Consider the following 15,193-nt stretch of genomic DNA (forward strand, 5'->3'; position numbering starts at 1 on the left):
TCGAATTCGAAACAGCTGAATAAACTCTAGATAATGCACAAATTCCGTCCATTTGCTTTATTATATAACGAAAATGGATTTCCGAGGCGCGTCTCAACAGCGTCGTCGCACCACACAATCTTGCAAAATAGTGCACGTAAATCTGAATAAACGGCGACCACTTCGGCGTTTAGAATGCAGGGTAATGCTATTTATTTCTCTCAAAATAAAACACGCACACCAGAGCCTTTTATTAAGCGAAAATGCGACAAAAAAGTGTCCCTCAAAACATATCGTTTCTTCCTAGGTGCAAGACAGCGTGACAAAAATTATTTCTCTCAAAATAAAACACGCACACCAGCCATTTATTAGGCGAAAATGCGACAAAGAAAGTGTCCCTCAAAACATGTCGTTTCTTTCTAGGTGCAAGACAGCGGGACGAAAAATTACCAAGATAATACGCAGCAAAGCTTAAGGTGCACAACGGCTGATTTGACGAAACTTGAGTACGTGGGAAAAATAGAAGACCACACTCGGGCGTCTGGACGGGTTTCGAGCCGCGAGCGCTGGAAACTCCACTAACCGCGGTGGTAAGCGCAAGTGACGCCTTGAAAATTTTCTGTCTTCATGAGTCAGGCGCCCCAGTCTTGCTCCACGTTTCAAGGCATCGCATTTGAAGCGAAGAACGACGCGTGCAGTAGCAGAAAACCACCACCCTCATACGGGCCTCCAAGCCTGTGACGGCAGGTGCTACTAAAAGTTACCACGTACCAAACAATCACGAATGCTCCGGCAACCTTGTGGGCCTATTCCTACCCAAAAGGCACCGCGCACGGGGCCCCTGAGAGAGGGAGGGGCGGCTTCAGAGGAGGTTGGCTTGCCGAGGCTAGCAGATCGAATCACGTGACGCTCCCTCCTAGTATATTTTACCTCCATGCTCCTAGTATTTTTTACCTCCATGTTCGCATTATTGCGCGCGGAGCCGCAGGCGTTGCCATTCGTTGCGCAATCCGGAGAGGGAAGGAGCGTCGGAGAGGAGAGGAGGAATACCGAGAGGAGATGAGATGAGACAAGAGGAGGAGGGGGAGGAGGATGCGCATGAATGCTGAGAGGAGAGATAAGACAAGGCGAGGAGGGGGAGGAGTATGCGCATGCGCAGTAGGGGTGTGGACGCACGGCGGTTGGATGGTGGAGGGAGGGAGTGACATAGCCCCGAGCATAAGATGCTTCGCATCTAAAAAAAAAAAAAAAAGCCGTACATCGAACTGTTCTTCCACGTAATGTTACAAATGAAGTTTCATTCCATTTGTGTTCGAATATCAACTGCACACTCTCGTGATTCCTAGATTGCTTTCTTGTAAATTATGTTTTGCATTTTGTTTATGTTTCAGTACAAAATCAGTGAGTCAAATATTTACCAAAGAAAAAAACTGATAAGCTTCAACGTGAAAAAATACCCAGAAAAGCTTTTGAAATAGCGCGCCAACTCGCAGAGGTGTACTGGTGTACTCGCCACAAGGATCCTCCTGTTTTCAGCGGCACAGACGACAACGACGTGGAGGACTCGCTGTCCACGTACGAGCGAGTAAGTGTCATCAATAAATGGGAGAGAGAGAATCAACTTTTATTCACAAAGGCAAGATAATTCTTCCTCGTTGGGTGGGGCCCTCAGTCCAGGGCTCCATTGCCTTGCACGACCCTGCGAGCCCGCTGGACCAGCTGTTGCTGTTCCTGCCGGCCTAAGCTGAGCAGTGCAGACTCCCAAGAGGAAAGGGTGGGGTTGGGGATAGGAGGAATGCCCCGTGGACTAGAGCATTCCCACGTGGAATGATAGACTGTTGGTTCGGATCCACAGTAGGGGCAGTAGGGAGGGTATAGAGTGGGATGAAAGAGATGCAGCATATACAGGCAAGGGAATGAATTAGTCTGCAGTTGCCGCCAAGCGACGGCATCTGCTCTGCTAAGTGAAGGATGGGGAGGAGGATACGTATAATGTCTCTGTCGGTGGTACTCCAGCATTGCGTTGTAGTTTAGTGGTTCTGTCGGTGCGTCGTCTGAATTGGACAGCTCTTCCGATGGAGCCCGGCCGGTCAGACCTCGGGCAACCGCATGAACGCGTTCATTTCCATGGAGAGAGGCGTGTCCAGGAGTCCAGACGATGCGCACCGTACGCAAAGTGGACGGCGACACAGAAAACAGGATATTGTGAGTATGCGCAGCCACAAGTCCCTGCGCAAAGGCACGGCAAGCAGCCTGTGAGTCTGTCAATATGGTGACAGGGGCGTCCTGTGACGGTAATGTCGAGGCATGGACAATGGCCAGAGCAATAGCTCCCTCCTCTGCCGAACCACTGTCCGTAGTGCGAAGTGTGGCAGACGCCACGGGCGCGTCTGTGTTGTCGATCACCGCTAGACACATGGCGGGATTTTCTGGGTAGCGTGCCGCATCAGTGTAAAGAACTTGTAAGTCTGTAGTGCCATCGCCAAAGACGCGTGTCATGGCCTGAACTCGGGCACGTCGACGGCCGGCATGGCGGTGGGGATTCATGTTACGTGGAATCGGAGCCACATTTATGAGAGCACGAATATAGGAGCGAGTTTATGTTGCGGTACCTGTGTGGGTTTTTCAGGAATGGGGTAGCCAAGACGAGAGAGGATGGCGCAACCCTGACGGGTTTGCCTAAGACGCTGGAGTTGACTGTTGTGCTGGGCCTCGAGCAGTTCGGTTATGGTGTTGTGGACACCAAGCTGAAGAAGGCGTCGTGTAGAAGCGTGTGGAGGCAAGCCGAGAGCCGCCTTTACCGCCGTCCGTAGGAGGACGTCCATCTTTTCGGTTTGAGTAAGCGTGAGATTTTGATAGGGAAGGTGATAGGTGAGCCGACTAACTATGAGAGCTTGTACTATGCAGAGGACATCCTTCTCGCGAAGGCCTCTCCTGCGATTGGTGATGCGGTGGATCATGTGTGTAATTTGTGTTATCTGCTGAGTCAGAAGGTGCGTAGTGTGTGAGGCCTTGCCATCAGCCTGAATGTGGAGGCCTAAAATGCGGAGTCGAGGTACCTGAGGGATAGGACGCGTCCATCAAGGACCAGTGAAATATCAGAAGAATCGTCGGTTCTGCGGCACCGCTTGTGTACCACTAACAACTCTGACTTTTCGGCTGAGCACGTAAGGCTCCCGATGGCAGCATAGTCTTGTACAACAGATGCAGCTTCCTGGAGAGCATCCTGAATGGTTCCGTCTGATCCGTTGGTTGCCCAGATTGTAATGTCATCTGCGTAAATGGCATGCTGGATGTTGGGGATCTTGTGTAATAATGGAGGGAGTTTAGCCATAGCCACATTAAACAGGGTGGGAGAGAGGACCGAGCCCTGTGGCGTTCCTCTGCCTGCGAGACTTATAACGTCCGACCGGAGGTCTCCAATCCCAATAGTGGCCGTGCGGTCAGAAAGAAAGGCCCTGACGTAATTGTAGATACGTGCGCCGCACTGGGAGGAAGCGAGATTGTCGAGAATTAAGTCGTGAGAGACGTTGTCAAAAGCCCCCTTGAGATCCAGGGTCAGGATTGCCCTTACCTGATTTGAAGTGGGCCTATCCAACATGTCCTCCTTAAGTTGTATCAGAACGTCTTGTGTAGAAATACCGGGACGGTAGCCGCAGAGTGTATCCGGAAAAAAGTGAGCGTCTTCGAGAAATGGCTGGAGTCGGGAGAGTACAACGTGTTCGAAGAGTTTAGCTACACATGAAGTCAAAGATATAGGTCGCAGATTCTGGAGGGATAGCGGCTTGCCAGGCTTAGGAATAAGTATGATCTCCGCGTGTCGCCAGTCCTGTGGTAGCGTGCCGTTATTCCAGTGTTCGTTGTAAAAAGCAGTTAAATGCTGGATGGCCTGGTCATCTAAATTACGTAGAAGTGTGTATGTAATCCCATCAGCCCCGGGTGTTGTATTACGCTTAATGTTCTGCAAGGCCGCCCTAACCTCTGCTTCTGTAATGTTGACATCTAGGGGTGTATTGTGTATTTGTGGATAATCGCGGTAGGCGGGACAGGTGCCCGTGGTTATGTAGCGTTGCTGTGAGGTGCGCAGTAGGGTGGTATCGTCGAGCCCTGATTTGTGGAGAATGGTGCGGATTGTGTTAGCAGTGTGTGTTTTTGTTTGCGTGGGATTTAACAATGCGCGGAGCATACGCCACGTTCGAGGTGTGCTTAGTGTGCTGTTGAGGTGATCGCAGAAGTTGTGCCAATTGTTACTAGTGAGGGTGTTCGCGTAGTCATTTGCCTCCGCGGCTAGGTTGGCGATGCGGAGACGAAGTTTTCGGTTATGCTTCTGCCGCCGCCACCGCCGTGTCAAGCCCCTGTGGGCGTCCCAGAGGTGGAGCAGATGCCGATCCACATCCGGCGTCTCCGGCGTCGCAGTGATGCATTTCGTTGCTGTTTTCAAATCGGACTGGAGCTGTTTCATCCAAGCCTCAAGGGAGGGAGAGTCTTGAGGGGTAGTGGATGTTCGGTTACGCCTAAATATATCCCAATTTGTTATCTTTATGATACGTTCTGGGGCGCGCGTGGCTGCTACCTGAAGCTCTGTAGCTAGTATATGATGATCGCTGCCCAGATTCACCATGAGGTTGCACCAAGAGTGGTGACTAACCCCTCTGACTAACGTGAGATCGGGGCATGTGTCCCTGCTGACACTATTACCTAATCAAGTGGGTTGATCAGGTTCCGTCAGCAGGGTCATGCAATGAACTGCGAGAGCTTTAGCAAGTCGGCGGCCTTTGGGTGTTTCCGTTGCATATCCCCAGGCCGTATGGGGGGCATTGAAGTCGCCTACAATCAATATATGTTTACCCTGTTTGCATAGCTGTGCAAATAGATGACCAAAGTTGTCCTGCCTTGCGTTCGGTGCACTGTAGATGTTAAGCACGCACAGGCTGCTATTGGAGCGAGAGCACGGGACCAACGGCAACTCGAGAAGTACATGCGAGATGGAGGGCCTTTGGAGGGTGTGTTCGATGACGGTGATATGTTTAGAAACTAATGTAGCTGTACGATGCGGTGTAGTGTTTGTTACGTCCGTGTATGTATGGTAGCCGGGAAGTGTAGGAGTACATTGCACTTCTTGTAACGCTATTACATCAGGAGAATTCGGCTGTGTAGCAATGAATTGCGTTAGAGCTCCACGTTTCCTACGGTAGCCCCTGCAATTCCACTGCCATACGCGTAGGAGTTGGGGGGATGCATGCGTTGACTTATGGTTTCTGGCCATGATCATCCAATACTGGGGCCTCGTTGCTACACGGAGGCACTTCTGACGGCTCTAAATCTTGGTGGAGGGTGGCGGGAAGTGGGATTGCCGTAGCTGTGGTTGGTGGGGCGGTTTTTCGAGACGGTGACAGCAAACGGGATGGGCGGGTGTAAGGATGTGTTCGTTGCGTGTCGCGTGTGGGAGACAACGCACGTTTGGGTGCAGGTGGAGCAATAGGGAGTTGGCCAAGGGCAGCCGCTATCTGTTGTTTAACGTCTGTTACTATCTGCTGGACGGCAGGTTGCAGGGCCTGTTGGATTAGCTGTTGGAGCGGAGCTGTTAGTTCGGCCATAATGCCATCCTTCATTTTCTGCATTTCTACCTGCATCATAGCGGCGAATTCTTTCCTTAGTGAAATTGCCATTTCTTTTAACGCCTCTCGTGTGCAGTAGTCTGTGCGGACCGTAGGTGGTGGGTTGTGAAGGCGATGCTGTGTGTCGACTGACATGGGTTGCGGAGTGGGTTGTCGCGTTGATGTTTGCGTGAGAGTGTGGGAAAGGAGTGGAGAGGGGGGTAAAGGGGGAACTGCTCTGCCCAGCTTACTGTTTGTTCTTTGTTGTGGGCACCTTTTTGCTGGCCATGTTCCTTCGGATGGCCACTGCCAGCAGCGCGCTCCTTGGAGGGGTTGCCTGGACGGCCCCGGTCTACCTGTCGATCATGTACAGGTGGGCCATGAGTACTGCTGCGTCCACTAGTTGGGGGTTGCTCAGAGGAGTTCGCTGGTGTCTTTGTCGGTTGGTCCGGATTCCGCAGAGAGCCCGCAGTCGTCCTAGGCTGATTATGTGCTGACCCAGGTGGGGGACACAGCTTTTCACGTTTGAGACGTTCCTGGAGCACATACGACTTATTGAACGGCCGTTGTTGACGCGATGGACACCGAGGGTCCGTGGCGGGATGATCGCCTCCACAATGTATGCATTTAGGTGTGCACTCATGTTCTGGTAGTGGGTTAGAGGTACCGCAGGCTACACAGCGGGGTTTGTCGGGCGTGGGGAACACGTCCGCTCGATGACCCATGGACAGGCACACACTGCATATCTGTTGGCGGGGTCGGTATATGTAACAGCGGAGCTCTGCTCCGTACAAGCGAACGTGACGGGGTACCTGGATGCCGGAGAAAGTGACAAGGGCCTGATTTGTAGATCCCATCATGCGGGCGTGAAGGATGGGAGCCTCTGAGCAGCGCAAGTTTTCTAGTAGCGTCTTCACAGTGGTGTTTGGTTCAATGCCTGGCACTACCCCTTTGCAAGAGTTGTCAGGTGCAGCTACGTAGGCTTGGACGGCGTGCTGGTTGAGGCCCAAACTTATAGATTGGACTTTCTGAAGTTCGGCCGTGAGGTTCTCATCCGATGTGCTAATCACCGCAAGGTTTTGGTCAGTGCGGATTCGGATAATGAGCTCATTTAGCACAGCAGCATCAAGCTCAGCTGCTACACCAATGGCTTGGGTAACAGAAGGTTGAGGCCACGCACCGAGGTTCAGACCATCTCTCGGACGGAACACTACCTTGTAGTGGTCAAATGGCAGTGGAGGGAGGTGCGCATTCGTCTTGCGGGGTACCGGGGCAATGATGGGATCGTAGCAGCTTGAGTTGAGCGTTTTTTCTTGCGAGCCACAAGAAACCAGTTGCTGTCATCGTCCGGACCTGAGGCAACATCGGCGTCCATGGTGTTAGAAGAATGAGCGTCGCTGTCCTCCATCTTTAGGGCGTCTCCTCAGGCCGCGCAAAGCTAAAACACGGCGACGAACTCGGAGTCATTGGCCGGCCGCCAGGTCGAGGAAAAAAGGGAGCCGAGACGGACGCTGCTTTCCCCGCTCCTGGCCTTGGTGGTGGTCGTTGTTGAGGAGCTCGCTCGAAACACGTCCGGCCTGTTCGAGGGGCGAAGGTCGAGTCCAATAAATGGGACGATGCGCGAAACTAAGCAACGTGCTCTTTTACCTCGCCTGCGTGGCAAGCCAACCACGAGACGGAAATTCCGACACGGTCCGCGTTCAGGACCTCATTAGTAGCTGTGTTTGGTCGTCCTGCTGCGCGCAAGGTGCGAGCAGAATCCCGCTTGCGAGAACGAGCCCAACAGCCGGGAGAGTCCTTCACTAGCTACATCGAAGATATCCTGGACTTGTGTCCTGCGGCTACTGAGCGCATGTATCGGCAGATTTACAACTGCCATTTGCCGCGTTTCGCCAAAGGAGGCATTGGTTTCGCTCTGACACTTGGTTCTTTACTCTATGGTGACAGACTACTGACCGTTAGTTGGCGAGCTACAACCGCTGAAGTGTGCACATAACAAGCTGTTGTTCTTTGGATTGGTGCCAAAGTGACAATGAAGGAATTGGAAGAACAGCGTGTGTGTGTGAAGTTCTGCTACAACCTTGGGAAATCTTTCACAGAAATTTCAGTAGCTTAGCCAAGCATAAGGGGAGGACTGTATGAGTCGCACGCAGTTATCTAGTACACTCTACAAGCAGTGCTACGATTGGTTCAAGCGTTTTGAAGACGGAAGAATGTCGGTCGTTGACGATCCCAAGCCTGGACGACCTACCACATCCACAGATGATGACCACGTCGAGAGAGAACTGTGATTCGTGGAAATCGTCGTTTGACTGTTCGAGAAGTCGCTGCCGAAGTGGGTATTAGCGTAGGATCGGTAATGCTGAGCTTAGCGTCACCTAATGACGTCACGGCACTCTATAATAAACGCATCACTGTTCTGATGATCGAAATATATAATCTCACTATCAGGGAGGGAGCAGCCTACCTGACTGGAGCTGTATTTTTTTTATTTGGGGTGTTGCTATGCTGCGCTCCGCAACACCCCAACCACCGCCGCTTCGCGTCGGCGCCCGGCACCGCGGCGGAAGAAGATGTCACAAGCCCGCGGACATAGAGTTAATATGCCCGCGGATGGATGGATGAGGCTGAACCCTTTAAATCGGGCAGTGGCATACGCCACCTAGCCGTGACTATTAACATATTTTGTACTTTGTGGTGGGTGAAATTTCACCCCTGCCTTGATTTTAGCCACCAATCAGATAACCTCCGTTTGGTTATTTCTACCCGCTTAAAGTCTATTTTGCCTCCACTGTCCCTAAACCCCAATGCTTTGAAAAAATCAGCTCCGTTGTTTTGCACTGTAGGGTTAAGCCCTTTACAGAAAAGTATGAGGTGTTCAGCCGTTTCCTCTTCGCCTCCACATGCACCCCACAACGTGTCTATACCTTGGTACTTGACTCGGTACAACTTAGTCCGCAATACTCCCGTCCTGGCTTCAAACAACAAAGAGCTTCCCCTAGAATTATCATAGATATTTTCTTTGCCAATTTCGTGCTTGAATGTTCTGTATGTTCCCAGTGCTGATTTCGTCTGCATCCCTGTTTTCCATAGACCCTCTGTTTCTTTAACCTTTTTCTTAATCGCTGTGTCACAGACCCCGTGAACGAGGCGCAGACGCCGGACCAAATTCCAAAGCCGACTTATTAGCTTCCGAAAATAATCCCACGAAAGCAAGGACAATTAAGAATGGGCCCTCTGGTGCGCCAACGAACGCCGGTTGCTGTCCAAAGACCGAGTCAGAGCCCAGAGTTGTCAAAACACAACAAAATATATTCTTCACACAAGGCAGTTACACACACACTTGCACACTTAGGCTAGACACAACACAATACAATTCAGATGGGTATTAACAAACACAAGAAAATAATTCACGACAAGCACTAAGAGTCCAACACATAAATTACAAAATCAATAGGAACACTAAGTGTCCAATTGTATTCACCCGTGTTGGTCTTGTCAGACGATCTCGGCGTAGCTCGGGTAAATCTCGAAGAAGGAACTTCTTCTCGATGAACTCGTCGACGCTCGATGAACTCGTCGACTAGCTTGCCGGGGAATCCCCTTCTTCCGCAAACGCTCGGTCTTCACGTTACATCACTTCACCGGTGCGGACTGAACTGCAGTGAACTCCCACTGATGATTCTCGCACGGCGGTTATATAGCTTCCACAGGCGTTCTCGAACTTTTGCTATCGGAGTCGTGATCTCGTAGCATGACCAAAGCTTGGGAATCTTCGAGTCTTTTCTCGCACCTTCGACCGCCGTCGGAGTGTTGTCGAGGGGGGGGGGGGGTGATGACTCATGCTTATTGGCGCACGCTCACGCTGTAGTTATCTCTCTCGACTCGCGGATGAGAAGGTGTCTCGGCGCGCGCGTGTGCTCTCTCCTCCGGTTAACGTCGCTTCGTCGATGTTCTTCTAGACGTCTAGGCGCCGTTGTTTGCGTTGCTGTTTGAGGCGTATCCGCTCTCTCCCTCTGTTGAAGTTGCCGCGGGGCCGGCGTGTTCTTTCGCTGGCTTGCGTGACACGCGGCGCGCGCTTGGATTACGCGCTCTTTTGTGACACGTTGTTTCCTGGTTTGCACCCCTCCTGCAGTCCAAATATTTGATTGACAATTTTCTGGTCCGCTTCCTCCATTTGTGTCAACATTCCTCATGTACAAATAACTGAAAAATCTCCTTGCCCACCGCTTTTCTGCCATTTCTCTCAATCGCTCCTCAATTTCTATCTTGCTGCTAGCTTCCCTGCCCTCGAAAGACGTCCATCCCATGTCACCCTGTACCTCCTGATTTGGTGTATTTCCGTGTGCTCCCAGAGCAAGTCTACCTACCCCTCGCTGCTTAACTTCCAACCTTGCTCGAATAGGCGCTGCTCGAACCCACGGTGTAAGAATAAGGAGAGGTGCTGACACTCTCCCCCCAACGCGCGCGAAAGCGCCGCTCGCTCGCGTCCAGATTATGTTCGGCTTGGTTGCAGCTGGTTCGGCGCCGTCGTAGAGGGCGCTGCGGTATGCGGTCCCAGCCTCGGCGGCAAGGCGCGTGCTGCCGCTGCTTCGTCTTCCTGCTTGCATGTGCGGTTGCGCTGTTTTGAAGGCACGATTTTATTGCGATAGCAATTATATGGACACTCAAAAGCAGATTTCTGCCGTCGCCGTCGCCGTCGCCGTGAGGTTCCGTATGACGTCATTTGGAGAAGAAATCGTCGCCACGCGCCGAACGCTGTATGTGCGAGTGAAAGGGCGCGAGGGGCGCGTCTTTCACGGGGAGTGAACGCACGGCGGAGAACAAACGCGCGTTCTGCGCCGTGCTCGCTTAAGGGCTGCAGAAGTAGGCGTCTCTTTTCTCCTTTACAATCACCATATGTAGAGCAAACGTGCCTTCTTCCGAAGCGCGAGAGGCCGTGGGGGAGGGGGAGGGAAGGGAGGCGACGTTTAGCTGCGGCATGAAGTGCCTATTTATATCAGAGGCTCCGGCAACAGTCACCAACGCCGCACGCATTTTGAGAGAACGCTGGCAAAACGCCGATGGCGTCGACAACAGTTCTGCGTGTTGCCGATGCTGCTGCATGTCCAAGTTTATACAGCTGATAAAGCTAATATCATTACTCCGTATAGCTCTCTACAAGTTTGCTATCGCAATTGATGCTTCGCCTTTCAGGTGAAACTGCGACAACCTTTTTTGTTCGCGTTCGTTTCATGAACTTTTGCTTGGGAATTGTCGCCACGGGCCCTCGACGAAGGTGGCAGCGGCCTTCTGAGGGGCGTTTGAAATGGCTAGAAAGTGCTTCGTTCCGAACTGCAATTCTGGATACCTGACTTCTGCGGAGCGTGTGCCTTTATTCAAAGCGCCGTCCGACAGCGGTCGTCTAGAGCAGTGGCGCCGTGCAAATCTGAGGGCAGACCGAACTCTAACGCCTACCGACCATGTCTGCACCAGCCATTTTTCAGAGGATACGATATCGATGGCATATTGTCACGACGTCGAAAGCTCGATGATGATGAATAAACATTTATTGGGCCCAAAATATATTGGTGGTGCCCACAGGCACCAGACGGGGTGGTTCTCTAGTTACGGGACAAACGAAGCGGGACAAAGCTCGAGGGACAAACGAAACGCACTTGTCGGCAGAGGCAGTAACAAGAACGGACGGTTTTAAAATAGCGCGCGCTAGTCACTGCTTCTTCTTCTTTTTGCTATGTTTTTCATAATTGTGCCGATGTGTCTTATGCCGTCGTCATCGCCGCGATAGACACGTGGCAATATTACGCGGAGCGCTCGATAGAAGGATTCCCACCTTATTTCCAAACTCCAAAGAACCTCACACGGTCAAATAAACCTCGAAAGCCGCTGCGGAAGAGAGAACCTCCTGTGTGCCGCAGTAGTTTGTGTAAATTTTGCTGCATGTAAAAGATATATACTGGGTGGTTTACTATCATGCACCAAGATTGGAAAATATGTAAATGTCACGTAGCTGGACAGAACCAAGGTAATGTTGTCTGCCGTCGCTTGGAGATACTCAGATTATTTTTTCCGCTTAATTACATAATTATTTTCATAATTGATTTATCAAGTCTTTTAATGCTATAATTGGATAAATAGTATGAACAAGATAATTGTACAGCAGCGTGAAAAACTCCCAATATAACTTTCTGTTGCTCAATACGTGATACATAAAAGTGTTTTCCGAGCGTGAACGAAACCCGCGAATACAGCAATATTGACGCGCGACTGGCCGCTCGAGGCACTTTGCGTGTATTCGTGAGCTTCTTTCATGCTCGGAAAAACACTTCCACGTAGCGCGTATTGAGCAATACAAAGCTGTATCGGGAGTCTGATGTTGCTCTACAATTTTCTCATTGACACTTTTAATCTAATTATAATAATTGAGAAGTTGATCAATAAATACGACTAATATTATCTAATTAGGCAAAATGTAAAAAATAACCGAGTATCTCCCAGGGACGGCAACAACATTACTATGGTTCTGTCCAGCTACGTGACATTTGCATATTTTGAAATATTTGTGCACCCTGTAAAATACTGCTGTTTTCTGTGCAGATGTGTGCCTGATTTTCAAATTTGTTCCATCCTGGCTACTGAATTTTTTTTTACAATGCGCGTTTGCATGTTTTTATACATTTTTCCATTGTGGGAGTGTATGAGACCGCAAGCTTCTGGGATGGTTATCACCTATTAAAATTATCGAGCTGCTTCGATCATGCACAAGTTTTTTCGTATTGTGTCTATGCAAAAAAAAAAAAAAAGTCTATGGGATTCTTGTGTGGTGGGTGTAAGTGTATTTGTGGACAGGCTGTAGCATGCATTGTCAAACACGCTTACATTGGCACATTCTCAAATGCAATTTAAGAAAAAAAAAGTTACCTCTTCTTTTTTAGATCCTGCAAGAGTCACTCAGTCCTCAATGGACGAAAGCCCAATGAATAATATACACGGTCTATGTTAAGTGGAATTGGAATAAAAAAGGCATTTGCTCAGATTTTCATCAGTAAACTGTGGTAGTGATGCTCTAATTCAAGATAGACGCCTGCCTTCGTCCCGCCTAATAAATTCCCATTTGAAAGAGTTTTTACATAGCTGATGTGCATTCTCATCTTAAGTTCTAGCCATGAACAGCCACTTTGTTCTAGTGCATTGCATATCGGAAGCTTGCGCCGTTTCATTTCTTAATTTATATCGCGGCCACATTGAATTCGCGCAACGATGATTGAACGGTTTTCTGAGTGTGAATGGAAGCAGCGATAAGCATGAAATACATTTTCTGGTGCAGTCACTATTTTCTTCTGATCGAGGGGTAGCACGTGGGCTAACACTTTCATTTTTTTATGCTTGGATGAACGGCTAGACCGGACGAAACAAACTGCGCGCGCGAGGGTAACTTCAGTGGGCTTTGAGTGCTGCCCGATTGATCCGTGTTCACGTCATCCACGCCCTGCAAAAGGAACCTTCATGTTAGCGAAGCCTGGTACACTTATCAGTTTAATGAGAAATAACGATTTTTTTTCGCGCTTTGAGATTTACTCACTCCACTACGAACGAAAATTTAGCGGAGGCAGAGGAATGCCAAGCCGCCGGCGCCGCTAAGCTGGATGGATGGATGGATGGATGAGGCTGAACCCTTTAAACCGGTCGGTGGCATACGCCACCTAGCCATGACTATTAACATATCTTGTACTTTGTGGTGGGTGAAATTTCACCCCTGCCTTGATTTTATCCACCAATCAGATAACCTCTGTTTGGTTATTTCTACCCGCTTAAAGTCTATTTTGCCTTCACTGTCCCTAAACCCCAATGCTTTGAAAAAATCAGCCCCGTTGCCTTGCACTGTAGGGTTAATTAAGCCCTTTACAGAAAAGTATGAGATATTCAGCCGTTTCCTCTTCGTCACCACACGCACAGCACAACGTGTCTATACCTTGGTACTTGACTCGGTACATCTTAGTCCGCAATACTCCCGTCCTGGCTTCAAACAACAAACAGCTTCCCCTAAAATTATCGTAGATATTTTCTTTGGCAATTTCTTGCTTGAAAGTTCGGTATGTTCCCAGTGCTGATTTCGTCTGCATCCCTGTTTTCCACAGACCCCTCTCTGTTTCCTTAACCTTTTTCTTAACCGCTGTTTCCTGGTTTGCACCCCTCCTGCAGTCCAAATATTTGATTGACAGTTTTCTGGTCAGCTTCCTCCATTTTGTATCAACATTCCTCATGTACAAATAACTGAAAACTCTCCTTGCCCACCGCTTTTCTGCCATTTCTCTCAATCGCTCCTCAAATTCTATCTTGCTGCTGGCTTCCCTGCCCTCGAATGACGTCCATTCGAGGAACCGCTGGCGCAGCAGAGCTACTCGGTCAGCTGGCTCGGTGCGCCCGCGCGCGGCCGAACATAATCTGGACGCTCGCTCGTGCGCAGTGTCCAACACCTAAATATTCTTCCACCGTGCTCGAACCTCTGATCTCATGCACAGGACCGCATTACCGAAAGTCAAACTAGGGACCATCACACCTTTCCAAATCCATCTCATCACTTCGTACCTATTGTAATTCCACAGTGCCCTATTTTTCATCACAGCTGCATTCCTGCTACCTTTAGTCGTTACATATTGTTACGGGGAGTATTTAATTAACAGTAAACGGGTAGCGCTTGTCTAGTCAAGACTGCACAGAGCACACAGGTTCCAGCAGGTTTTCAGTCCGACAAGAGAGCCTCTGACCCAGCCCCACTACAACGTCTTTGTCTTTGCCATTGCTCGTGACATTATCCCCGGCCGATGAAGCACCGTCCCGGTGCTTGTTGTGGTCAAAATGGGTTATCACAGTTGTAAAGTTTGAGGCGGGAAACATGTACGATGTCACTTCGTGGTGTGGCAGTCGATGAGGTGGATGTCATGGGAGATATCTCATAGGTGACAGGAGTCATCTGCCGCAGCACGCGGTAGGGCCCGACGTACGGCGACATTAACTTTTCACAGAGGCCGACACGACGAGATGGGAGCCAGAGCAGGACGAGAGAGCCCGGTGGAAAATCAGTATCCCGGTGTCGACGATCGTAGATGGCCTTTTGTGCGGTCTGCGATATCGAGAGCCGAGCGCGGGCTACTGTGCGCGCGACGAGCGCACGCGTGGTGGCATCTTGCGCATAGGAAGTCGTGGAAGTGGAGGCCGGATCAGAAGGGAGCAAGGTGTCAAAGGGTAGTAAGGGATGGCGCCCAAAGAGAAGATAGAAGGGTGAGTAGCCGGCAGTTTCATGACTCGATGAGTTGTATGCAAATGTGACGAACGGGAGCGCAACGTCCCAATCGTAGTGGTCATCGGAAACGTACATGGAAAGCATGTCGGTCAGTGTACGGTTTAGGCGTTCGGTGAGTCCATTGGTTTGAGGGTGATATGAGGTCGTGAAGTTGTGCTGAGTAGCACATGATCGAAGTATATATCGTCAACCACACGAGACAGGAAGCAGCGACCGCGATCTGTGAGTAGGTGGCGTGGAGCACCATGTTGGAGGATGACGTCGTACAGTAGGAAGTCGGCTACGTCTGTGGCGCAGCTGGTTGGCAACTCTC

Source organism: Dermacentor silvarum, chromosome 1, assembly GCF_013339745.2.
Source record: "Dermacentor silvarum isolate Dsil-2018 chromosome 1, BIME_Dsil_1.4, whole genome shotgun sequence".
Lineage (NCBI taxonomy): Eukaryota > Metazoa > Arthropoda > Arachnida > Ixodida > Ixodidae > Dermacentor > Dermacentor silvarum.